The sequence below is a fragment of the Anser brachyrhynchus genome (assembly GCF_964034855.1).
Source record: "Anser brachyrhynchus genome assembly, chromosome: 2".
Lineage (NCBI taxonomy): Eukaryota > Metazoa > Chordata > Aves > Anseriformes > Anatidae > Anser > Anser brachyrhynchus.
This window is the reverse complement of record NC_137695.1, coordinates 81846249-81871538: the sequence shown is the minus strand read 5'-3', so window position 1 is coordinate 81871538 and position 25290 is coordinate 81846249. Positions and strand designations below refer to the sequence as shown.

At 41.3% G+C, this 25290-nt stretch overlaps 1 protein-coding gene and 1 long non-coding RNA gene across 4 annotated transcripts in view; both read right to left on the bottom strand.

Moving 5' to 3' along the window:
• Window positions 1-25290, bottom strand: part of GMDS (GDP-mannose 4,6-dehydratase) — a 409857-nt gene that overhangs the window by 46640 nt on the left and 337927 nt on the right. The window lies entirely within an intron of this gene.
• LOC308189351 lies at window positions 2662-25287 on the bottom strand. The gene is made up of 2 exons (XR_013946314.1): window positions 5267-25287; window positions 2662-5169 (listed from the first exon to the last, which is right to left on the bottom strand). It is a non-coding gene; the product is annotated as an uncharacterized lncRNA (long non-coding RNA).

Here is a 25290-nt window from a genome sequence, read left to right as displayed (position 1 = left end):
TTAATTACTTGGAAAGTAAAGATAATAAAGGATTTTTATTTGAATTGCTGAAAAAAAAAAAAGGAAATTAAGAGAATGTATTGGGTGATTTTTTTTTCTCTTTAGGTTGGTAAGTCTGAGCGAGGCAGTCTTTTAAGTTTGTATTTGACATCCAGCCCTTCCAAGTATTTTTTCTCTTTTAAAGATAAAATATTGCATTTGTATTTTGAAACCAATTAGAATGTATTACAGCATTAGATTATTGGGAGCTGAAATCTATCTGGGGCCACAGAGAACTTATTCACACAGAGTGTAATTTTACTGTAAAGGAAAGTAATTTACGTTTGACTACAATACTTCCTGTATGTCCCTTCATATGTCATGTTACCTTTGTCTGCTTTCATACCGTAAGTTCTTTAGGATGAAGACATTCTTTACTTTTGCCTTGTGTGGTGCCAAATACATTGCCGGTACTTAAAATAAATAGCAGCAATACAGGCTCATTATCATGCAATTTAAGCCCTGGCAATCTATACTTGATCCAGGAAAGCCAGGTTTTTTTTCTGACACTATCTGTGCTATCTGGGGAGGGACTGTGCTAATACCTTCCATGTGTGTTAAAACCGCCTTTGCTAAGAAGGTTTTCATGCTGGCTCTGAATCTGATTTACATGCCCCGTCTCACACTGATGTAAGTGTTGTCTTCAGTACAGTTGCACTTCATATAGAGCCTTCTCCCAGTGACCCTCCACGAGCCAGAGAAAATCTGAACCATTGTTTCTTGAGCCAATGTGTACAAACCTTGTATGACTTTATTTTTATATATATTTTAATAACAGATGCTTCAGTTTTTTTTTTTTTTTTTTTTTGATTACTTTCCAAACACTGGCTCCATATTCCCCTTGGGGCCAGAAGAAATTTGTCATTTTCCTATTATTCTACCTCCCACCCAGTACACAGGCAATTCGGGCAAATTTTGCCTCTGTGGTATTTAATTTAAACAACTGGACATGGGTCTATGCTGTGGGGACTCTGCCGGAGCACAAACATGTTTGCAAGGAAACTGGCTTTTGAGTGCTTTGGGTTCCCTGCAGCCACAGACTCCTGATACAGCAAATCACAGAATGAACCTGGCGATCCAGCTACACACATGAGCATCTGTGTGCCACAGGATTCCTGCTATTCTAAGTGAAAGGTAAAGGCAACGAAAACAGATTCAAATATAAAGGTGTGGCAAGCCAGAAGAAATCTGTCTCATGTATCTCCCTCTGTATGTACATATACAGACATACGTATACAAACCTATGCTCTTTCTATATATAGAGACAGGCGACAGAAATGAAACTAGATTTCCAGCTTCCCACAGAAAAAGCACTTTGCAATCTGAAACGACATCTATTACCTTGTGGAGTGGCAAGGCATTATTTACTAGTAGTATAAAATGATACATGCTCGCAAGAAAAGCTTCTTCTGGAGTCAGTTGCATGCATTACATCACTCACGGCCACATGTGAATGTTATTTGTGTATGTACTCTGAAACAAAATAAGGAGGGTAGACAAAGAGATATTCCTCCCACACCCTGCATGCCAGAATCTCGTTTCCTATCCTCAGCTGGTGCTCAAGAGTCTGACTCCAGCAATAACAGTCTCCCACTGAGATTAAAGCACTGGCAAACACAGCTTATCTTGGTTAATGTATACTTAAGTTTTGTGTGTATTATACATACATATATTTACATATATAGGCACACACACATATGTATACATTTATATCTCTCTCTCTCTGCTGATACACATATTGTGTTTATACACATTTATAAATATGATATGTAAGAAATCCTTTTGCAGAGAGGAAATAGTCCCCGGGTGGGAAAAGACTAGTAAATCTGAGCCCAAGCAGATACAGAATTGGACTTCAGCAGCTGCCCCCTGCCTCCTCTGCAACTAGATGGACACAAACACTCTCTGAAATCTCTGGCTCCCTCCCACAGAGGACGCTGGGCTCAGCTCCTGTTGCAGCGCTGCGGCTCCCACCTGGCCGATCCTGGCCACTCTTGCTAGTACTGTTCGTTCCTCTGCCTCGTGTGAACTGTACTGAGACTGTCATAAAGCCCGAAAGGCTCACAGACCTACGGCAGCCAAAGCAACAGACTTCATTTTTTGGGATGACCCATCAGCTGTGTCTGAAGTACGCAGGACAGCCCCTGAAGACGTTGCATGGTGATTTGTCACCACTTCTTGAGGCATTGCAATATTTACCGAATTTCCCTGAGGGGACAATCATATTGGTAAATGGGGTTCACTTAAATTAGTTTGGTCAGACACATTCAGCAAGGGCAAAGAAAAAAGAAAGTGATATGAATTCTGCAGATCATTAAAAAAAACACTTTAGTGGACTGAGACCAGCCCTTACCTAGTGCATGGTAAAGCAATAATAAAGCTCCTGTAAAAAAAGCATAAAACGCCCTTGCTAGGAAATGAGAATTCATTAGCAGGGTGCCTGTATAAAAATAATGCACATATGCAATCATGCATGTACAGTTGTCAGCTGTGAAGGGGTTGTACTTCAGATTTGTGTGACATCTGCTGATTACCAGAGCAAATTAGTTTCACCTGAAAACTAAATGGATCCATACAATGCATGTATGCTGGTGCTTAGAAGACACAAACAAACCAGAAGCCTTCGTACAAGGGAAATCTTAAAACTGCCAATTCTTACTATTGCATCATTTTGGCACAGAAAAAGGGAAGGACGGGATGTACGTAAATAAAAGCTGTTATTTTAAATCTACCAAAAAACTCATGTGTAAATATATACCAGTGAGTCAGAAAAGTGAGAAGTAGGTGGAGTTTGATCACGTCCTGTTTTAGGTGGATACAAACAAGTTGGAAGCAGGGAAGTTAAAGCCTTTAAGTGCCTCAGATTCTAAGACCTATCACGAAGTGAGCCAAAGAAACCATGCGAGCAAACCTGTTGGAAAGAGAAACTTCATATACCAAGAGTAATTCTCTGCTAGGATCAGCAAATGTAGAAAAGCTGTGAAGGAAACAAAAAAAAAAAAAAAGAAAATATCACGGAAAGGTACTGATGAAAGAATGAAGAGGTTATGGTGAACAAATGTTCTTTAATACGAACAAATGCAACACAAGTCTATAAAACAGCTGAGGTTCCTCTGACTTTGCAATATGCAATGTAACTAGGATTCCTCAGGGGTAAATAACACATGAAGCATTTCTATGAAAAAAATGGCAATTTTTTTTTGTAGGTCAAATACCTACATATGCATAATAATTTCAGTAGGAGGTAGACATAATCTGAGAGCATGTGAAATGAACAGCATCAAATGCACTGCTATAAAACAACAAAAGCAAAGGAGAGGAGTCCAGCTGCTCAGTGAGACATCGATCTACCCAAACACCTATTTCATCCTGGAACAGTATGCTCACTTCAATGGATATGTGTTGGCCTGAGCACTGAGACACAGGGCTGCTGCCATATCTGGGAGTGCACCTGTGTTTTCACACTGATCCTCACCACCCGTGAAAATCCCTGATTCTAAAAACTCCTGCCCCTTCATATTTTCAACAGAATTTTTATGTCTATGACCTTGTTTCTGGGGGCCTCTGAAATCTGAACTTGGCCTGGTGCAGATTACTTCCTCACAGTATTTGGGGACAGACTTTCTGAGTTTGTAACCTCAAGCAGCTCCTTGACTAACATGGATTTCGGTGGTGAGCACCAGCAGAGATACCTTCCTTCTGTCCACTGGCTGAATCTGTTTTCTTCTACCTTGTCATACAACAGCTTTTCTCCATTATTCTACACAGGTGAACTACTATGACAAAAACTTCACTGCACATGGTTTTCCAGTTTGTTTATGTTACCACCTCATGCCGCACACAGTGCTGAGGAGAGGGGTCTTTTAGCTGTAAATTGCAGTTCTGAGCCACCTCGCCCCTTACAATCCCTGCAGTTCATCCAGGAGAAAGGCCACATTGTTTTTAAAATCCTGGCAAAGATATGGGAGAAATGAACGGCACACATATGCGGAAGATCAGTGGCAAAAATGGCACTCAAAGGCAGGCTGGTTTGGTTGTACCTTCCAAAGGCTGGAGGTGCATTAAACACAACCCTCACCATCTGCCTCAGTCAGATCCGAATTTATCAGCACACCACAATTCAAACAGAGGATGGCCTTAACTTTGATTGCTGAGGTTCTTGCTGACCCCTGCACAGCATGTCACTCGAGGCTGAAAATGTGGATGGATACCTCTCAAATACTGTCATTTTACATTGATGACTTGATTAACTTGTTTCAGTCTGAAAGCTGGAAATCTGACATTATTAGCACATTTAAGGGAATTAATTAAAATTAATATATGAATATTAATTAAATTAATGGATAAAAGCAGCAAGGGCTAGCAGTGATGGAAATGGTCTGCCCTTTTAATAAATCTTAGTGACAAAAGCAGAATGTGTGACAGGCATTTAATGCTGCTCCTTTGGTGTGCACAGCTAATCCATATGAGAGGCAACTTTTAATTTTACGACAGGCTTTGCACCACCAGAGATATGATGGAAGGGAGTGGGAGTGAGAAATGAAGCTTAGCTAACTAATGAGTTGGGGCTATCCGCTGTTTTTGGCTAAAGAGCTGTTGCTTAGTTAAATATAGCAGTTATTCTCCTGGCAGTGCAGAGATGAACACCTCATGAAATGAATTAGTGACATTCCTATGGTTTGATTTCTCATGATCTGTAAAATTTTAAAACTGATCCTAATTCCCAGATCTTAGTTTTTGTGCCAGATTCACCAGACAGGAAAATATTAATCTACTGGGATTTTTCAAGGAATTTTCTACATCTAGGGATGCTGAGAATATGTTCCTCTAGAATCAAATAATAGCAATACTGCTCTCCTTCTTGCCTTCAGAAACACTTTTAACCTCTGCAAGTCTCTATCGCCTGTATCATGTACTCTACAATGGCTGTTGAAGGACAAGAGTGGAGTTAAAGCTATTCCAGCTCTTCCTTTTAACCCAAACAAGCACAAACCCTACTGCTCTCTGTTTTTCTTTCTTCTCTTGACACTGGGGAAGATTTTTGTTGAATCTTCCCTTTTCTGCGAGTTCTTCTTGGTCCTCAACCCAGCATCGGGAGAACCTTATCTCTGCAGAATATGAGCACTGCACCTTCACGGAGACTCCATGTCAGTCCTGCTTGGGACTTTGTGTCACTCCTTGGACTGCCTTTTCCTTGGGCACGCCTGGCCTAAGGAGAAATCAGAACATGCAGTGGGAGTGTGCAGCTCAGCATTCATCTGTGCAGGCCAGGAATGAAGGAAGGTACTCCTGGGACATAAAGGGCAAAGGGAATCAGGGACAGACTGATTCCTGTGCTCAGAACCTGCTTCAGAAAGGATGGAAAGTAAAAGTCTCTGCAGCTATGTCAATCTCTGTCATCGCACACCTACTTTGGATCCCAAATACACTAATCTGATTCCCCTGCATCAAATAATAAGGGAAATGATATATTAATATATATGAAAGAAATTGATGTCTAAACTCTTGCAAGGAGAGCCCATCCAATAAAACCAACTGGCACTAACATCGGTGCAACTGAGATGGAGTGTTTCACAACATGGTTCACGAATCTTTCTCAGCCTATGGACATTCTCCAGGAAAAGAAACTCTGAATAGGTTGTAAAAATAAAACTGTATCCCAAATCCTTATGCCTGCCTTTAAAACTGCACTGAAGAACAACAAAAATCAAGGAAAGTACAACAATGAATACCAGCTACAGTTTCAGCTCTCAGACCTCTTCGAAACGTCATTGCACCTTGCGTATTTATGCCTAGATGATATTTAAATGCTTCTGTCCACATAATACTGAGAATTTACACGGAGTGGTAGTTGGGCTGACTTTAGTCAAACACTCTTCTGAAAAGACAAAATAGTACAAAAAACAGCTAAATGCTAATCCTGATAACAACATTTTGCCTCCTCAAGGCAGACATGATGTTATAAATGTAAAATTTCCAAGTTTTGTGGGGTGTGGGGGATTCCTTAAAACTGACGCATCCCTTCCCTTGGGCATTGTCAAATCTTGAACTGAACTGGGAAGCCAACACTACTCTTTCTACACTAGACAGACTCAAAAGAGAGAAGATTCTGCTGGAAACATCAATGTGAAGCTGTGCCAAGAAAGTGTGTTTTCTCAGCAAGAAATGACACCCTCTATTTGCTTTGTCCTGGGATAAAGCAAACAAACAAATTATTAACTTGATTATTTCACGTTTTCAACATGGCACCAATCACAGCTTTGATAATGAAACTCCACTGCACTTTGGAGCTTTTAGCTTGAGGTCAAGCTCAGGAGGCCCATGAAATGCATAACAAAATACTCAGGAGCCATAGAGGGAATTCAGCACAACAAATACCTGGAGCAAAGATTTTAATCCATTTCCCCTGCATAGAGTCTAAAAGACTCAAGACTACCCACTTGATTGTGTTCCTTTCCTCAGGGCGAGTCAGAGATGCAATCAAAGCCACTCGCTCGACACAAAACATAAGGGGAAAGAAAAAAATAGCCTGAATTTGCAGTCTGGATGGGTCGTGTCTGGTGGCAGACATGGTGGGCTGCTGGTTTATGGCATTTCTTAACGTCTGACTTTGCAGTGTGTCAAGGCTAAGATCCCAGGGTCTGGACCTCTTTCCTAGCAAGTCAAATTATGCTTAACCACACAGCCACACTGTCCCATCTGTGACCTCTTCTCCTACATCCGGAAGGACCCACCCTCTCTGTAAAGACAGTTAATTGCATCTCCATGATAATTTAGCCTGAAGACTGCTAGTAAGTAGAGGCTATCAATTGTGTTGAAGTATGACTGCTGCTTTTTGTGTTCCAGATTACTATCCACCAAGGATTTCCTAATGCTGTTGGACTCTTGCCCATATATGCAAAGACAATTTGAAGTGTTAAATGAGATGCTTGAATTGAATTGCAGCTCTTGCTACGGCCAATGCAGATTATTTCCACTGAGGAAACCACCTCCTTTCTTAATTGCAGGGAGGTGTTTTACATGCTTATTTTACAGCCAGTGTTTGCATCGCACACAGAGATAGCTGTGAATGCACAAACGTAAAGTAAGAATTAAAATGCTTCCAAGGTTGCAAAGAACATAGTAAATTAAAAAAAAAAAAGTTTAAGAAGCCAAGTGTAATGTATGTGATGTTACATCAATCCTAGATCTAGAGTTTAGGACTGGACACACAGAGAACTTTGAAGGCACTAAAAGCTTCTTGCTTTGAAAATCTGGCTGAAGCAGTAATTATTGTTTTGCTTTCCCAAGGAACACTTTTATTTTGGAGAAATAATATCCCTTTTCACCTCAAAATGTAAGTAACTTCAATCCATTTAACTCTGAAGATGTACAATGTCTCTCTTCTGCTTGTTTGCACAGATGTCACATTTCTCCAGCCCAAGGTCAGAATTGTCACGGATTCATTTGTACTTGTACTTTTGCATGTCATCTGTACTTGTACTTCTCCATGTCACGTAGGTAGGATTTGCTATTCTCAGCTCATCGCACCCCTAAATAAAATAGCAGCATTTTACGCAAGGGAAATTGAATAAGGTGATCAACAGAAAACACTTAGTGGCCACCTTAGCCACTTCTGAAGCCAGTCATGCTTGGGCAAGGTTACTTGCAGTAAATCTACTGCTTTCCTTTATCATGTCTACAGTGCCAGCAGTCAGTATTAACTGATTTGGAAAACCAAGGTCACTTCTGACATGTTTATATCACGAGCCTCTGAGTAGGGTAAGACTGGTGAAATAAAATACTTATTTTCCCAAGGATGAAGATTTACAGCTAAAGCAAGCCTTCCCTCAGTGTCTCTGTCTTTCCACCAATCCTAGCTGCAGGGGAGTATTTATACCACAACCCCGTTGAACTGCAGACCTTTTCATAGTGCTTCAGCTTTGCTGGCAAGCATTGCAACCCTAAGGGCCAAGACACCAGCCGCCCCCTTGCTTCCTCTGCAAGTAACCTCGGAGGGGATGCCTAGCTCATAAATCCCCCCTGAAGCAGCACTCAAGATCCTGGGGATCTGTCTGCAGCTATGTGGCCCAGTGTCCCTCTAAGCATCAACTCTAATATTAGGATGATTACTGCCAGCTCTTCATGTGGGACTGAGCTTGAGAGCAAATTAAATGTGGAATGATTTGCTGTTTTCCATCAAAGTGGACTTCCAGTTGCTCACACAAGTAAGCGGAAGAATCTGAATAGCACTGGGGCTGTAACGCTGTTGTAGTCAGACAGAGGGGAAGAGTTTTATAAACTCTCTTTTTTTTCTTTATACCAACACTTCAGAGCAGCTGTACAGTGATACTCATAAGCATTCTAATTACAGCATTTCATTAGAAAAAAGCAGAGGGAAAGACAGTAGCAAAGGTTTACAAATGGACAGGACAGGACAGTGTGTGGGGGCAGTTTTTGAACTTGCCTTAACAAAAGAAAGGAGACTGTAATTCCTATTCCCCTCTGCCTCGCAGTCACCCCGCTGACAACCCTGACTGTGGGGTCTGAAGCCTTCTGCTGAGAGCATTCACTTTCCAGCAGTAGGATTCCTGTCGCAAACTTTGCGACACCATGCAAGTGCGGCCGGGGTTCCCCTGAAGACCGTGCCCACCATTTCAGTCTCAACTGGACTGCAGTCATTTCCATACTTGTCCACTTTGGTCGCTGCATGCTGCACTGCAGCCCATCACATGTGCCAGCACCATAATACATTAAAAGCAACTCCATCTCAAGAACCAACGGCCCCATTTGTTTTGTATTTGAAACGTTAAGAGATTTGTTTCACATCCCACAGCTTACAATTGTGTCAGTTCAATGCACTTTCCTAAGAGGACATCCACTATCAGTAAGGCTGCCTCTTCCCATCTTCCATTTCCAAGACTCTCGTTTCACTAACCTTTGAGCTCGCTTCCTTGGCAAATGGCTACAAGCAGGAAGGGGAAATAATGGGGTGTACTTAATTCAAACATACCAAAGCCCAAATATCCTTGTAGCTATGCTGTAACTCAGAGCATCATCAAACATTCCCTACATCTGTTCTGCTACAACACAGTTCCCCATTACTTTGTTATTTTTGAGCAGCACACCAAGGAATCCAGTGCAGGAAGAAACTATGATATATTCACTACATAAAATTATCTATTGTCATTTATCTTCTCTGTTGCTAAAGCTGTAACTGCTTAGCATCTTTTTAGCATTCCACTCATTAACCAATAATGACCAATACTCATAAACACAGGTATTTATTTTTAATAGTGCTCCCTATTAAAATTCTTGTATAAAATTCTATGGTTTTCTATGCTAACAGTCCCTAGCACTTTGTTTTACAGAAGTGTTAGGATAATGCTCTGGGCAACTACTCAATTAGTATCGGAGTACAGGAATGTTAACCTAGAGCTCCGAATCGGCAAAGCTATAAATGTGTCTTAATACAGTGTTTAATTAGAAGAATGGTAAACTTCCAAACATCTGTGCTGCTTCAGTACCCTTCTGGAAATATAGCCAGACAAGGACTTTAGAGATGGGTAATGGAAACACATATCAGAAAGAGAGAGCTAACAAGAAATGTTCACATTGTTGGTGATTCTGGCAGGGGAAAAATACTTCAATAAAGAACAAATTATTTTGATTATTTATCTACGCACTAAACAGCAGTTTTTTACAGGTGCTCTCAGCCCACTCTGAAGCTGTATGCAATAAGTTGTCAAACAAATCTGAGAAAGTACCAATTTGGCTGTGAAGTTCTGTCATTTTCTGTTTCGCAATCTTGCCCCTCACTACGCATAAGAAACTGTACAAGACAGATTTTGTAGCTCATAAGAGAGTGTAACAAATGCTTTCCAAAAGGCATTGGCTGAGTCCTTGTGAACCGCTTTTCCCCTCTTTTATAACTCCTCAGCAACCCAACCGGTTGCAAAGCATCCTGCAGAGCCGTCCCTCCAGCTGGTGTTTGCCTCCTGACAGAGCTGCACATGGATTACAACTCCCAGAAGTATCTGAGCACTGTTTAAATGGGATTTAAACAGAGAAGAAAGAGAGAGAAAGCACATGTATGCATGCGGCACATGCGTCTTATCAAGAGTGAACACCAAAAGAAATTCTGTTTCACTTATCAATATCTGGGGGGGGGGAAGACAAAAAATGTTGGACTGCCTCCTTCTTTTCTGTATGTACAATAATTCCAGGCTGAGGTTTTTTTTTTTGCTTTTGTTCTTGGTGAGCATGAGTTGGGATTCTTGAGGGTCCTTTTTAAAGGCATTTTCTAGAATAAGACCTATCTATAGTTTTGTTTCTGCAGAAAGACTGAGAAGAAGCTTGTGTGTTCAGCTAGATGGGCAGCACAAGCAGAGAGCAGCAGTAGGTGCTGGGGATCAGTGGGACTCACCCCAGCAGACTCATCAGAGGGGCAGGCAGAAATAGGGAAAGAACAAGGACTGGTCAGGGAAGGATTGAGCAATGCTGGATTTGGGGAATTTGAGTTCTGGGGAAAGGGTCCCAGATTTCTTTAAAAGCAAGCAAGCAACCAACCAACCCACCGAAACCTGTGTAAAAATGCAGTGACTACATTTCAAAAAGCAGAACTAAGGGACAACAGGCAATTGTGAGGAAAGAAGAAGGAAAATATTGGAGTGCCTAATGGTCATATAGGAAGGTGGTGATGAGATGTTCACAGTACAGAGAGTTAAGGTAGAAAGCTAGGCAAAGAAATCACCATCAAGACAATGTATCTCAATAGAGACGTATACTCTGTGCAAGCACATGGTGAGAGGAAAGAGGACAGGAGACAAGCCTCAGCCCTGCAAAAAACCTCTACACTGTGCACATGACATGCACCAGAAGCAGAATTAAGCTGATACATGAGCCTTTGCTCAAGTAGTAACAACCTTCCACTATAAGGCACATTTTGATGTAGAGATGGTACATATAACCAGGTCACAGTGTAAATGAAAATGCATTCCCAAACTCTCCACACAAAACTTTCTGAATCTTTAGCATCAGAAAGTGTAGATAACTTACCCCAGGGGACGCACCAAATCTGTAACATTAAACTATCTGACCCTTAACTCTGACTTTTTTTTTTTTTTAGTAGAAAATAGATGGGACAGATCTATTTCTATCTATTAGATACCAGCTGCATCTTTCTGAAAGAGAAAAAAACAGATGCCATAAAATTCTTGTAAGGGCTAGATGAAACAACATTTACATCCTACAATATTTTTGTTGTTTTGAATATAAAATACACCTTTTAAAAGTATGCCTCCAGGAACACTTGTGAAGATTCTTTGCAACTGCCAAAAATGTACACTGGTTTGACATTTATAGCAACACAGTTACCAGTATAACACTTGTATGATATAGCCAACAAGCCACTATGTCATATTTCTTTTTTCCTGATTATATTTGTAAAATTTGTCTAATGAGCTGATAGCGATAGGAGATCATGGCCCTATGTCAGATACTTTCATTTTCTTTGGATCTTCCTTAAACTGCAGGCACATGAGACCTCAATAAAAATGTGTCAGTGCAAATATGTGAGTTTACAGTTGCAGACCATTAATTTGAAACTCCAATGCAAAGAAAGAAGGGCTTAAAATTTCAGAACAGGCTTCCATTGATCCACCAAGGAGTGGAAAGTACTAATAAAAATACTGCAAAACGCTTAAAGATAGTATCCAAGGAGTTTCCAGTAAGACCATGAGCTCCTTGGGTCTAAAGACTCTGAAAAGCTGTCCTGTTACCCAGCCAGTGAACCAGGTTTGCTTACTTCAGCTTTTCATGAAGATGGAAGTCTGCATTTATGGGTCTGAACCTTAATAGGTGTAATAAGCAGGTTCCTGCAGACATTCCTCTCAACTAAGCAAAGAAATCACAGTGATTATTACAGTTTGTCTCTAAAAACCTCTGCCATCAGTAAGGATCTTCCTGCTCTAACTGCTGCAAACGTGGACAAAAACAACTTTTTCTGCACAAAAGCTCATAATCTGAGGTCACGCTGCACATGGCTGAATTAGCCAGCAACATGAAGCCTTACTGCTACTGTGACAAAAACAGGGTTTCACATGAGCTAATTTACCTTGCTTGCTTCCTTTACTCAGCATACCCTCAACATGTGAAATGAGGAACAAAATAAACAGAGATATAGGGTAGTAAGAGGAGACAACACCATAAAACAAAAGTGGTCATCACAATATACAGTACGTCACAGCGTATCAGTAGTATAATGATTTCTGTGGGCATCAAAGAGAAGAATTTTCAGGAGGGATTTGAGGGTACATAGTGAGGAATCTGCTTGCTTTGAATCAGCAATCAATGGGATGCTTTGTGGAGGAGGAAAAAAGAAGCAGCAAAACAGCAGAACACAATTGTAAGCACCCCTCTCTAATGTGTCATCATCTTATTAGGCCAAACTACAATGAATTAGGGGGATGAGAACAGACAATATTTGGGACATGAGCAAATGATTTTATCAGCATGCCTGGAACTCAGCTTTGGAGGAGGCCATCTCTATATCTATGCTTAAGGCCATGTGAATGTGCAAGGTCACTTACCACCATGATCTTCAATGTGACCATTTTAGTTCGGGTCTATGTGAATTCTACAGTTCTATCATGCTCAAGGCTTTATATATTCTTTTTTTTTTTTTTTTTTTTTTGAAGCAGCCTAAACGTAAACTTGTGTCTGAAACACATTCAATTTGAAGAAACAAAAGCAACACAGGAAGAGTCTATCAAAAAAAGTATATTAGTTCTTTTCACAGTGCTAGCCTTAACTGTACAAGTGTTTCTGGAAATGTTTAATAGAACAAGAGTCTGTGAAAAAAAAGAAAAAAAGGCACAGCTGATGTAAATGTCTTTTTTCTTTTTTTTTTTTAATAATCATTTTTATATTGCCTAAATCCCCAAAGTCGGTGTCTGGACTCTGTCTGGAGGCTTCCCAAAAATCACTGCTTGTCAACACCCCTTCCACAGAAATGAGTCTGTTTACCTCCACCAGTGCATTGTCAAGTCATCTCTTCCCATTCGTATTACAGTTCAAATTGGTATCCTTACAGAAAAGTCTAAACCTCCCTTTCCTTTTCCATCTCCCTCTCTAATATATCTACAGCTCACAATAAAATAATTTATAGCAACAGAATGTCTTTTTTCAAGGTGCTGCTCTGCAGAGATCACCATAAATGTTCAGACGGTACTGATTTTGAGAAGATCAAAATTTAGCCAGTTGATAACAATGATTGAAAGGGAAACATAAAAAAAAAACAACAACTGGATATTCATTCACTCTGAATCCTGATCCAAAATTAACATTTTTCTGTATAGAAACTTGATAAAAAGTTCATTCCCCTGTTTCAACAACATCCTCAAGGCTTTTGGAAAAGAGACACAGGTATGATATATTTTCTGGAGCATGCCAATGTCTTGAACTGTCTTTGCTAGGCTACACATGACCCCTGAGAAAGTCTTCACGTCACCAAATGTTTGAGGGCACGCTGGCTGTACTATGTCTTGTTAAGTTCTGCTCATAGGCAACTGCAAGCAGTGTCAAGCTGAGTTCTTGGCAATTAAAAAAACAGCACCGGGAGGCCTGAGGGACAACCCAACTTCCTCAGGCTTTACAGAAGAAAAAAAAAGCAGTCAGCAACGAGGGGAAAGCTGACACACAAATCAAGGATGCATTTACTTCTAACGTATTTAGCTTCTGTCTCCAGCAGTCACTGGCATTCATTGGTGCGTGGAAAATTAGTTGTTGATTAAACTTCTCTGACCACAGGGCATACCCCTGCAGCAAACCCTTTACTCTTACCGCCACAGATGGGACAAGCCTTGACAGACCCTGCCAAAAGCAACGGTGACTCCAACCACTTTGTCACATCCCTCCCAGCTCAAAGCCCTGATAACTTATACCCAGATATATGAATGGCAGCTGCATTCTTCCAGTGCTGTCGCAAAACTTTCCAGTCCATATGTCAAGGTACAAAATACCCATTCGATGAATTCTGGCACATAAATGCTGATCCTGAGAAAAAACTCTGCAAGCACATCAGCTGCCACCTCTCAAAGCTGTGCACATGGATGGTTTCTCCCAGAAGTTCCCTCCTGGCAGTCATGCCTCAACACCTGCTTCTTCTGCCAGCAAATCGCTAGCTGAAGTGGCTGCTGGATGTAGATGCCTGCATTCAGGCTATTCTCAGTCATAGCAAGCTATGCTATCAAGAGTATCAAAGATTATTGTTCCAGGCATTAGTCTGGAGTAGGAAATCCTTCACAAAGCCATATTTAAGAACTTAATAAAATCTTTTTTAAAAAAAAAAAACTCCATCCAGCAGCTAAGCCAAAGTAGAACTAATTGTGGTCACTAATACTAGAAGACAAAAATAAGAATACTTCTTGTGAGTATTCTGGCACGCAAACTGCCTATCATCCATCACCAACTCCCTTTGGCTGTTCTTCAAGTGCACATAAGTCTTCACTGCCGTGAATCTCCACTGTAGTGAATAATGTGCTTTCCTGTGTTTCTGTTTTCACTCCCATGTCCACCTTTCTCTTGCGTTCACTGTGGCACACAGCTATTGAATTATTACACAGGTGGGTGGCTTACCTTTAGGGCTAGTCAGATTCTAATCATGCCAACTTTTTGTTTACAGTGCCTGAGCTGTCTGGCTCTTCTGGATTCACTACTTCTTCAGTCAAGACTAATTTTGTTTTTTATTTGAAGCTTAGAAGCCTTGCAGAAGGCCTCTGACAAATATGTGAAATGCAGAGATAATACCAATAAGCACCTTGGGGAGGAGACAGAGAAGGAAAGGTCAGGAAAAACACCTAAATATTACCTTGGGTACTCATCTGCAAGCCCTTTAAGCCAACTATGTGCGGGATAAAAGATGGTGGTAACCATATAGGATTAGCACTACAGAAGAATTGTTTAGAGTGAGAAGTGAATGTCACAACATGTGATCAGTGGTGACACTGCAGTATAAGAAAAGGCCCCGGTAGGCTTTGTTTCATAGTTAAGAAAACAGTGCACAGAACAAACTTGGTCATATCACTCACCTGCGCTTTTACTAAAACCTCACATTTCTTCTGTTTCCAATTTCACCTTCACAACCAACTTTTTAATCTCCCCCAACACATGGAAACAGAAACTAGGATCAAGGGGGGAAATGCTGCCAAAGATTAGAGGTTTGGGAATTTACAACTGTTATCTAAGGGAAAACTACAGTGGGAGCCAATTGCTTTAGTCAGAAGTCTTTGTTATTGTAAAGAAGCTTTAATATATATGTTTTTGCTTTCTAAATCAGAAGGTGGAAGTGTAGTATTTTATGGGTCAATCAGAAGAAAAAATAAAAACAAAAGCAATTCAACTCCTAGTCACCCAATCTGGAAATTTGTAAAACTAAGGTCTGCAAAGCACTAACTCAGTAACAGATGTAGTGAATTATAAACATGAACTTGTCACAGATTACAGTAAAAAAAAACAGGCAGACATCCTATTTTAAAACACATTTTTTGTTTTCATTATCGTTAATCCACCTTTCCCCTTACAGCTATTCGATATGAAGCATGACTGCAGAGTAGTACCAGTTCAGCAGTCTGAAGGAATAAAAAAAAAAAAAAAGAATTTTCCAAAATTACAGAACAATGTTCCAAAAAGAAAATCTGATTTAAAAAGACATTTCTGTTCAGCAGTCAAGTGGTCTGTTTTGAATTTCAATGGCTATCTGCAGCACTGAGGTTTCCGTGTCATTGCATACAGAAAGAGCTGACAAGGAATGGTGCAGTCGTACTCCATTCCTAACCACAGCCCAGTAGATAAATTCTGAAGTCACAAGTCAGCTGAGAGCTCTTATTAAAATGCACTGGCAAGGCTGGAAGGAAGACATTTAAATGAAGCCAGGTTAGATGTTTCAAAGGGATGAGTGACTGATCCTGTTTTATGTCATGCCAGGCAATGCTAATAGTTTAAACACTAGCTCTGTCAAGTGAGGAATAGATGTATTATTGTCTGTGAATTATTAAAATTGACTTCACCTACTCACCTTCAGACTTTCCAGGCTGAAAGGGAAAAAAAAAATCACGAAATAAAGTCTTTCAAGGGAGGCCTACACTCTTAATCTATTACTAATGTCTTCTTGGATCCTGTTAATATTTTTTATATTGTCTGCTTTGGTGAGCTCAGACTCTATATGTGAGGAATGAGCAAAAATTCCAGCTGATCCTAGGCATAAAGCTCTTTAATGTTTAAGTCTCTCCTGCCTTGCAGATAAATACTGTCTCCCCTTTCACCCATCCAGCTGGGACATCAGACAGTTTGGGGAGCTTCCAAGATGGGCACGAAGATCCATTTCCTGGTTCATGATAAGTACAATAGATGCTTGTGCCACAAAGATCATTTTCTATGGTTTTATTCAACAACAAACTTTAAAAAAGTTGCTGAGACCGACAAGGTTCAGTTTCTCCTGCAACTCAGCCACAGAAGCTCTCCTGCAACACTAGGGAAGTATTAAGGATACTAAAAATACTAAAGTAAAATGCTTAAAGTTTTGATAAGGCCAGTATCATCACTACAGGTTTATAGTGGAATACAAAGACGAGACATGAAGATAGGGAAGGTGGTTAAACACTAATCAGCATCATCATCACAGGGTGGAAACAATAACAAAGGTCCCACCTCATCGTACCTCCATCACAAAGTTGTTAATTTACAAATTATGACTCTAAAAGTGGAAGAGGGGAAGGGTGAAGGTTTGTTTATTTTGCAAACAAGCAGTTCCAAACCTCCACTTCCTTTCAACCATTTGCCTCTTCAAAAGAAATTGCTAATAGTGAAGGATAAAGGTATGAGTCTGAACAAAAACTTCTTGTGGATTTTTTTGGGGGAGACAGAGGACCTCTATGATCAATCTGAAAGCAAGCCTGATTACCACCAAAAAAGTACTCCCCTTGCAAATTAGGTTTTCATTAGAAAAAGTGAAAAAACAGTTTTGGTCTCTCTCTCTCTCTCTCTCTCTCTCTCTCTCTTTTTTTTTTTTCTTCTGAACAGAATGCTTCTTGAATATTTCTCCGTCTCCAGTGTAAAGTCAAAACTTTCCACACTTTTTAGAGGAATAAACTTGAAATAACTAAAGAAACAGAACAAGAAAGTGAAAGAAACCTACTGTCATTTCTGGACTGTGAAACACTTGAAAAATATGAAATGAAAGCTCTTGGAGAACAACCCCCAAACCCTCCTCCTTCCTCAGAACCGGCTGTGTGTTTATGCATTTCTCCTCGGCTTTGTCGATATGGCCCTTTCTCGCTGCCCTGGGGTGTCCCTCAGAGGGACAACTGCACTCACTCTGATAACAGCATCAGCAACAAGAAAATAACACTTATACATGTAGGAGGAGGGACGTGATTTTGAGAATTGGTAGCTTGAAGTACCATCTTTCAAACAGGAAGTATATTAGGTGCCACAGCATATCCAGTCTAGGGACAGCTGTACCCCAGCAAGCCACTGACTCAATATTGAAAAGGCTGATGTCAAGGCATCTGCTGACCCAAACTCAGCAGAAGCTGCTTTTAAAACTGCACTAAAACCATCTTCTGGTTTCTCAGATGAAACACACTAACAGCCTGTGGCTGTCTTCTTCCCTTATGCACCCACTCACCCATAAAATAAAATACAGCAGCAGTCAGGCAAGCTCTTAAAAACACTGGAGAAATTAGAGAGAGAGGAGTTTAATCCAGATTTGCTGAAGAAAACCTCACCTCTGTCTCATATCCTCAGTATTCAAAAGCCACTTTTATTGTCATATAAATCATGTCATTTATGGTTCTGTGCTGCCACTCTAAAACCATAGCAAATGTTGTGTTGGCACAGCATACTTAAGAGGTTATAACATGGTGGGAACCACAGTCACAATGAACAGTATTATTAACATACTGCTTGACTTTTGCTTTTAAAACTCCACTGTAAAATAAAAGAAACAGCCTCCAAAAGGGAGACAGATCTTCAGAAATGCTCACACTTTTGAACGTGAATAAGCAGTCAGGTCAGTAAGTGACCTCAACCACCTCTGACATCGAGGTCTTTGGAAAGCCCTGGTGGGAACAGCTTCTCGCTGAGCACACCACCAGGTCTCCAGTCTCACCCAAGTCACTGGGCACTCCAAAATGTGGTCTGAACCATAGTTCAGCTCTTTTGAACACCTGATCTCATGCAGGAAATGGAGAAAGGCTGTAGGTAAAAGGCTGTAGGTAGTGGGAACTCTTGGTGGGAAGCAACACTTGGCAGTTGTGATGAATGTGTCTTTGGTGCTGCCTGTGCCTGGACTTCAGTTGTGGCTTTTGCCCATTCCAGGCTTTCTCCCACACTTGTGACCTCCCTGCAGGGGCTTTGCATTTCCCACCACAGCTGCTGGAGCACAAGGAGTGTTTGTGTGGGACAGGCAAGGGACAGGCGGTGATAAGAAAACAAGGCGAGACAACAGACAGAGATAACAGGCGGGAGGAGGAGGCCAAATGGCATGCCAAGAGAAGGGGGAGGCAAAGGGATAAGAGGTGAGATAAAGAGAGGCTTTCTGTGCATGAATAAACATGAATAAGTGAAGAGGTGGCAGTAAGACTTCTTACCGCCAGGAAGGTGGAGAAGAATTACGGACAGGAAATGTCACTACAGGAGCGGCTGATGAAAACTAAAGACTGCATGAACTTGGTCTAATCCCTTCTTGCCTGCAAAACCATCCTAAGACAACCTGGATAAAAAAACTGTATTTCAGCATCTCCTCTCCTGGGTACTGTGCTCACATACAATGGGGCAGGCAAACAAGAATAGTGAGCTGGCACCTCCTGAGTTCCCACGAGAGTTTGGGCTGACCATCTAGTTCCCATCACAGACGAATTGCTTTGCTTCACATTAAGATGCAGCAATGCACGTAAGCATGCCCATAGCTCCGAGTATGGAAACTGTCCCTATTAAGTATTCATGCCCTTGAAGTGAAGCACTTGCTTGGATGCTTGGCTGAATCAGGGCCTAATTACGGAGCTAAACAGCCTTCTGTCCTCATTCACCTCTCCCTCACTCTTAATCCTCCAGTCACCTAAGTTTAATTTAAAAATCTGTTTTCAGGAGTTGAGCATGGGTCTGTCACATCCAAGATTGCCACTAATTGCTACGTGTCAGCATCATTTAGAAAAATGAGCAATGAATTAAAATCACCAACCCTTCTGCTTGGATGACAGCTTTATCTTTACATGATCTTTTCAATGGGCTTTCAATCTCTTTACCTACTCCCAGTGGAAAATAGCTTTGCCCAAAGTTAGTCGTAGATTTCTTCAGCCAGTCCAAAATTTCTGAAGAAAAAAACTACGGATCTTGTAAATGAACATATGGTGCAACAGTCAGGATGCAAAGCCACTCCAACTTACACCCCAGGAGGCTGGGACATCCTCTTCCTCTGGCTACTCTTGTTGGATAGTTGTGGTATTAGGGGATCAGAAAGCAGGCTCAGAGAGACAGGCTGATGTTCTCAGGAAGATCAGTGAAGATGTGAAGGTCACAGATGACACATGGCTGGCTTCAAAACCTCAGGAATGACAGCAGGGAAAGAGGTGGTGAAGGAAGAGGGGGAACAGAGCCAGTTGCAGAAGTTGCCAGAGACATATTTTGTTGGAGGCACAGCAGAGGAGGAGCAGGATGACGCAAAGAGAAGCAACTGAGTAAAGCACAGCATATGAGGACTCCAAACAGCAGTGTCCAGAGGGATTCCTTTACTGGATGCGGCTGTCTAATACTGATGTAATGAGCTAGTTATGAAGCGAAAAGTCAGAAATGTGTGTGGGAGTGTTGGAGGGGTACATATTAGGTAGCTGCTCCCATAAAAAAGGAGGTAAGCTAGGGCTCCTGCCAAGTCTGTGAGGAGGATTAAACAGGACAGTGAGACAGGCTAGACACGAACCTGCTGAAGATTCCCAGGTTTAATGACCTCAAACCTGAGAGGGGAAAACCTGTGAGTAAAAATGGTCTTCCTATCTTTCAAGGAACTGCTAACACAAGCAAAGCCAGCATGAGACAAAAAAGCGGAGTGCTACCTGTGGAGGAACGGTGGCTCCTGCGCAGAGCGCAGTGCCCTCGGCCCTCCTCCTCCTCCTCCTCGCTCCACCACCTCACGGCCTCCCTCACGCAGCGCAGTCCCTCTGCTCTGCCATACACGTGTTTCACGAGCTGAAACGCGCTGACACTGCTTTTTACCTCTTCCACATGTTCGTAGAGAAACGTTTAAAACGCGTTAAGTGCTCAGTGCCTTGTAGATGGCACACAGTGACAAGTTATTATTATTCGTTATTTTACTTGGCTGAATTTGACACGTATGTTTTCAGAGACACTTCTGAAACGCCTGATACGTAAGGCCTGTAACTAAAATGAAAAAAATCTACTGCAGGTTTTACTAGCAGGAGAAACAAAGAAAAGGAAGAGGGTGGCAAAGGAATGCAGAGGTAATGTTGAGTCTTAAGCAAGAAATGATATAAATATTTTGGCTGACACAGCAGCAAAGCCAGCTTGGAGGAGAATTAAGGACAACAGAGGCAATCATTTACCAAAGCAGTATTTTTCAGATGTTGACATATGTTTTCAAAACAATAAAAAAAATAAAAAAAAAAAACAACAACACAGACAGGAGAAGACTGCCAGAGTTAAGACAACTTGCAACTTCTTCACCTGGCTGCCAGTGAGGAAAATAGACAGGAAAACTATCTGAAGATTACTCTTCCTTGAATGCTCTCATTTCATTTTCGTGACTATTAATACAGGTCACATATTGACATTGATGAGCATAAAGATCCTTGAGGAAGGGAAGCACGTGTTTCCTCATACAGACATCTAAACAGTTTACAAGCACAGACTGCTCTGAACTTAAGAGTGGGAAACGAAGCTTGCATGGAAACTAAAGTGGAAGCACAGGGCAGTCAGGCTTTTGTGATCATGGTTTCATTTGAGTCTAAATGGTCTTTACGGCAGGAACACTTAGAGGAATTCACAAATGTTTTTGACTTTAAGAAAGCTGACTTTGGGAGAATGTGATATGCCCCAAGGAATTTTTTACTGGAATCCTATGAAACATGGGAAACATAGAGCTGAATTTTTAAAAAACATCTGAAGAGACTGAAATTTAAAGCCATCCTGCTTAATTCCAACGAAGAAAAAGGGCAACTGAGGCCACACGTAGTTAAGTAAAGATGTAAAGTTTAGTGTAAGCAACATGTAGAAAACCTGGCAAATTTCTTTTTTCATATATTTCTGTAGATATTTAGATATGACAAGCAATCCTTTGAAAAGTAAGCAAGCTGGTGCAGAGGGATATGGAACTTCTTAGAAGTTAGAGCAACTTGAGAGAAATAATTCCAGGAGGACAAAGTATCCTTGGACACTGTGCTGCTGTGAATTTTTCTGCTAACTATGGCATGGAGTTTCATTTATATCAGTGTTAGAAAGGACTGGGAGAAAAATGCTTAATTGCTTAAGGCATATAACAAAAGGAAGAAGTTAGCATACCCTTTTTCCTTTGAAGAAGAATAGTAAGACGCCATATGTGTGCTTAAACATTAGCATCGCATTGTGACAGAGGTTCTAGGGCTTGCATAAGGGAAGGAAATTTGCATTGATGTATGTACATCCTCAGAGTTACAGCCATGCCAGCCCATAACAAATGCGATGCATGAATTCAACCTGCAGCTCCTACTCTAGGAAAGCTGTAGGACACCTACATAAACAGGTGGGATGAAACAGAAGGATTCCCTGTAACATACACAACACTTCCATATGGCTGAAATGTTTCCCCCCTCCATTTTTTTTCTTTAAAAAAAATATTAAGATAGAATTTATTAAATTCTTAACTGAGAAATACACATCTTAAGTTCTCTGGTGACAGGTCAGACCAATGAGACCTGAGGTTGATTTTCATTGTTGCAAGAAAGCGCAATGAAATGATGCAAACACCAATAAGAACTGTTAGCTTAATATCTGCCATGCAAAAATACTAGAAGCAATTTTACTCAAACACCTAAACATATTTAACTTGATTAGAAGCAATGATTGTGGAACTCTTGGAGGGAAACACCTGCTTGACTATCTCACTTGATTTCTTCAGATACCATTGTTCTGTTGTTAATTTTAGGATTATTCCATTTTTTCTAATATATGTAAATAAGATTCAAAAAATGACAGCGAGTTAATATCTTGCTGAAAGATAAGAAAATTAAAGACAGGCCCAAATTCTATAAAAATTACCCCACTTCAGGGTCTGAGAGATGTGGTGGTTCCAATATCCTCTGCTGCAGGGTTGCTTGTTTCCAACTGAATGAGATGGCTCACATAATTTTGTTTTGAATTCTTAAAATAAATTTAAAATTATTTTTTTTTAAACCAAGTGGATTATTCAAATCCAAGTATAGACTAAGTTGCCTACCTGCAGTTTGAACACTCTGATTGTAGCAATAATAGAAAAGACTAGTGATATCATTTCTGAAGGATCTAAATTTTATAGGTGAGTAAACTGCAGTGGAAACTTATCTTTTCATACCTAGAGCAGCAAATGAATGTAACATACAACCTTACCAGCCACGTGCTAAAAAAGACTGCAAAATGCACGAAAACATCTTTATTGCTGTATCAATTTCAGTATAAAAAGCAAGCTTGTAATGAAGCTCTTGTGAAAATTGTTGATTTTAAGAAAGGCAGAAGTAATCGTTTTTCTACAATCCATGCAGCAGGTTACAGTCTCCAAACACAATTTAAAAGAAGGGTCAAAAAGGATACTGATAGGATACTAGCCAACAGAAATGATAGCAATAGGTTTGTTGTTAGCAAGGCACAAGAATTGAAGGAGAGAGACAGGCATTAGAAGCATTAGCAGAAACAATTCCCAAGGCCAGTAAATATCAGGGGGCCCCAAAGCAGTCAAAAAGCAGAGTGAAGAGATTTAGAGTCAAGGCATTCAGAGTCTACTTAGTTTGACCAGCAGACAGTCTCACATTTCAAGGTTTCTTCTTCAGTACAGCTAAGCTTTTCAATGGGAGGCCTTGACCCCAGGGATCACTGACTGAAGAAAACAAATGTGTTTTCAAATGAATGTATTGGCACTGTCAGAACTGACTGTATACAAGATTAAATGTTATTTATTTTCACTTTTCAGAATACCATGTTAAATTTCAGAGAGACAGACAGAAACATTTCCAAGTAAGACACGAGAACCTGAGCACTGGATTTTGTGTGTCAGCCAGGATTCAACAGCAGAATTCCCATTAACCGATCTGGCTAAGCCTCTTGCAAAAATGTCAACCTGAGGCGTCCTTGCCTTCAGCGATCTCAGTGAGGGTAGCAGGAGGGGACACACGCTGTCAGTCCATTTCAGATCTCTCATTGCTTTTCCTCGCTTTCTGGCAATGGATTAGGTTTTGGTCTGGCCTTTTGGAATCGCACAAATGTGATTCCCATTTGGTGCTTCGACCCCTGCTTGTGCTGGAGCGGCTTTCACAGCCTTACAGGCTTCCATGGGAACTGAGTAAGGAGCATGTTAAATGCAAGGCAAGATGGGGGCAGCGGAAGAAAGCCCAAGGGAAAAATAGGTTGCCTAGGGCAGACCAGATAATTTCAGATAAACATCTCTATCACTCTCTATCTGCAGTGCTATTTGAAGGGCACATTGTACTCTGTATTTGATACATCCCTGTTTTCATGTGTGGACTCAACAGCAATTGCATGAGCATTCCTGAAGAACCTCCGTTTACACACCGTCCCAAAATGGACAAGCATATAATGAGCTGAATTTAAAATCCAGAAATCGTGTTCCCAAAACAGACCAACAAAGATGGAGAGAAGACAGTGGACAAAACTATTTCAGCAGAAAATGTCTGGGCACACAAATAAGGTGGAGCTATAGCGAGGGCAACCAGTGGATGCTGAAGAATATGTACTCGTTAGTAAGGAGTATGACAAAGCAGGAAAGCGGGTCTCACAAAGCGCAGACTTGTTGGGTCAAGTGTCCTTTTCCTGTTTGGCAAGTCCTTTTGTCTCTGTGTCCTCCTTATCATCCTGACACCTTACCAAAGCACAGAATGACGGACATCTCTTAATGACTTCCTAGCATTTGATTCTGGTACATGGGCCCAGCCCTTTTTTGCATACCATGAAAGTCTCTTATTCCCCTCTGAACTTCCACTTTAGAACCGATGTTCGCTTACACATACTCAACTCCCCACTTGCACCCTGCAACCTGTGTCAAGACAAACTTGCTTGTCACACCTTGCTCGTATCGGGAAGCTGAAGCCAGCACTTCTGAAAGAGCTGACTGACAACCGATGCTGCGTCAGCATCAGGCAGGGCTGGTGTCACCCTCCCCAGGAGAGGAGAACATCCTCTCCTGGGCACACCCTCTCCGACACTGCACAATAAGGCCTATTGTTCCCTGTGTCCAGAAACCAGGCTCCATCCTGTGCCATCTCCGTGCACTGCCACCATCCTGCCTGAGTTGGAAGTATTGTTTTTTTTCTCTAATAGCATGCTCACTAGGTGATTTGAGCACAGGGTTAGAGGTCTGGCCTACCAGCAGCGTGAGCGCCTGTCAGACTTCACTCCTGGGAGCGAAGATGCGCTCCGCAAATGAGCGTTTACTAAATGGGATCTCACAAAGTGTCTGAGAAAAAGAAACCCACAAGCACAATTGCACTTCTAAAATGGGTATTTTGTGATGCTCCCAGCTGCAAAAATCTAAGCTGAACAGGGGATACTCACTGGATGGAGCTGAAACACTGCCGCGAAGACACTGAAGGAGGACTTTAAAAATCAAGCCTATTAGTGCCCACCTTCCTCTACTTTCCCTTCTTGCATCTGGAGGAAAGATGACCACAAACCAATTCAGGACCAGAAGGCACAAGAAGTTGTTTTATACTTCGCTTTGTTACCCACAGGGTTACATTTCACTGCTCCTAGCCTCCCCTCTGCAATTCAGAGAGGGTGACAGAGGCGCAGCAGCATCTCCCCAGCAGGGCGGGCAGATCCCCTCCTCCTGGGCAGTGCTGCTTGCTAGTTCCCAGGTAGCTGGCTGCGAGGGGGCCGGCAAGCAGGCTAATTTAGAGTTCTAAAAGCTGGCAGCAGGACTGCAATTAAGCCGTTTTCACAGACTGCTAGCCAAATGCAGCAATTTATTGGCTGAGTGATTGGATTATTCATTTGCAAAGCTAAGAGAGGGCATTTTCT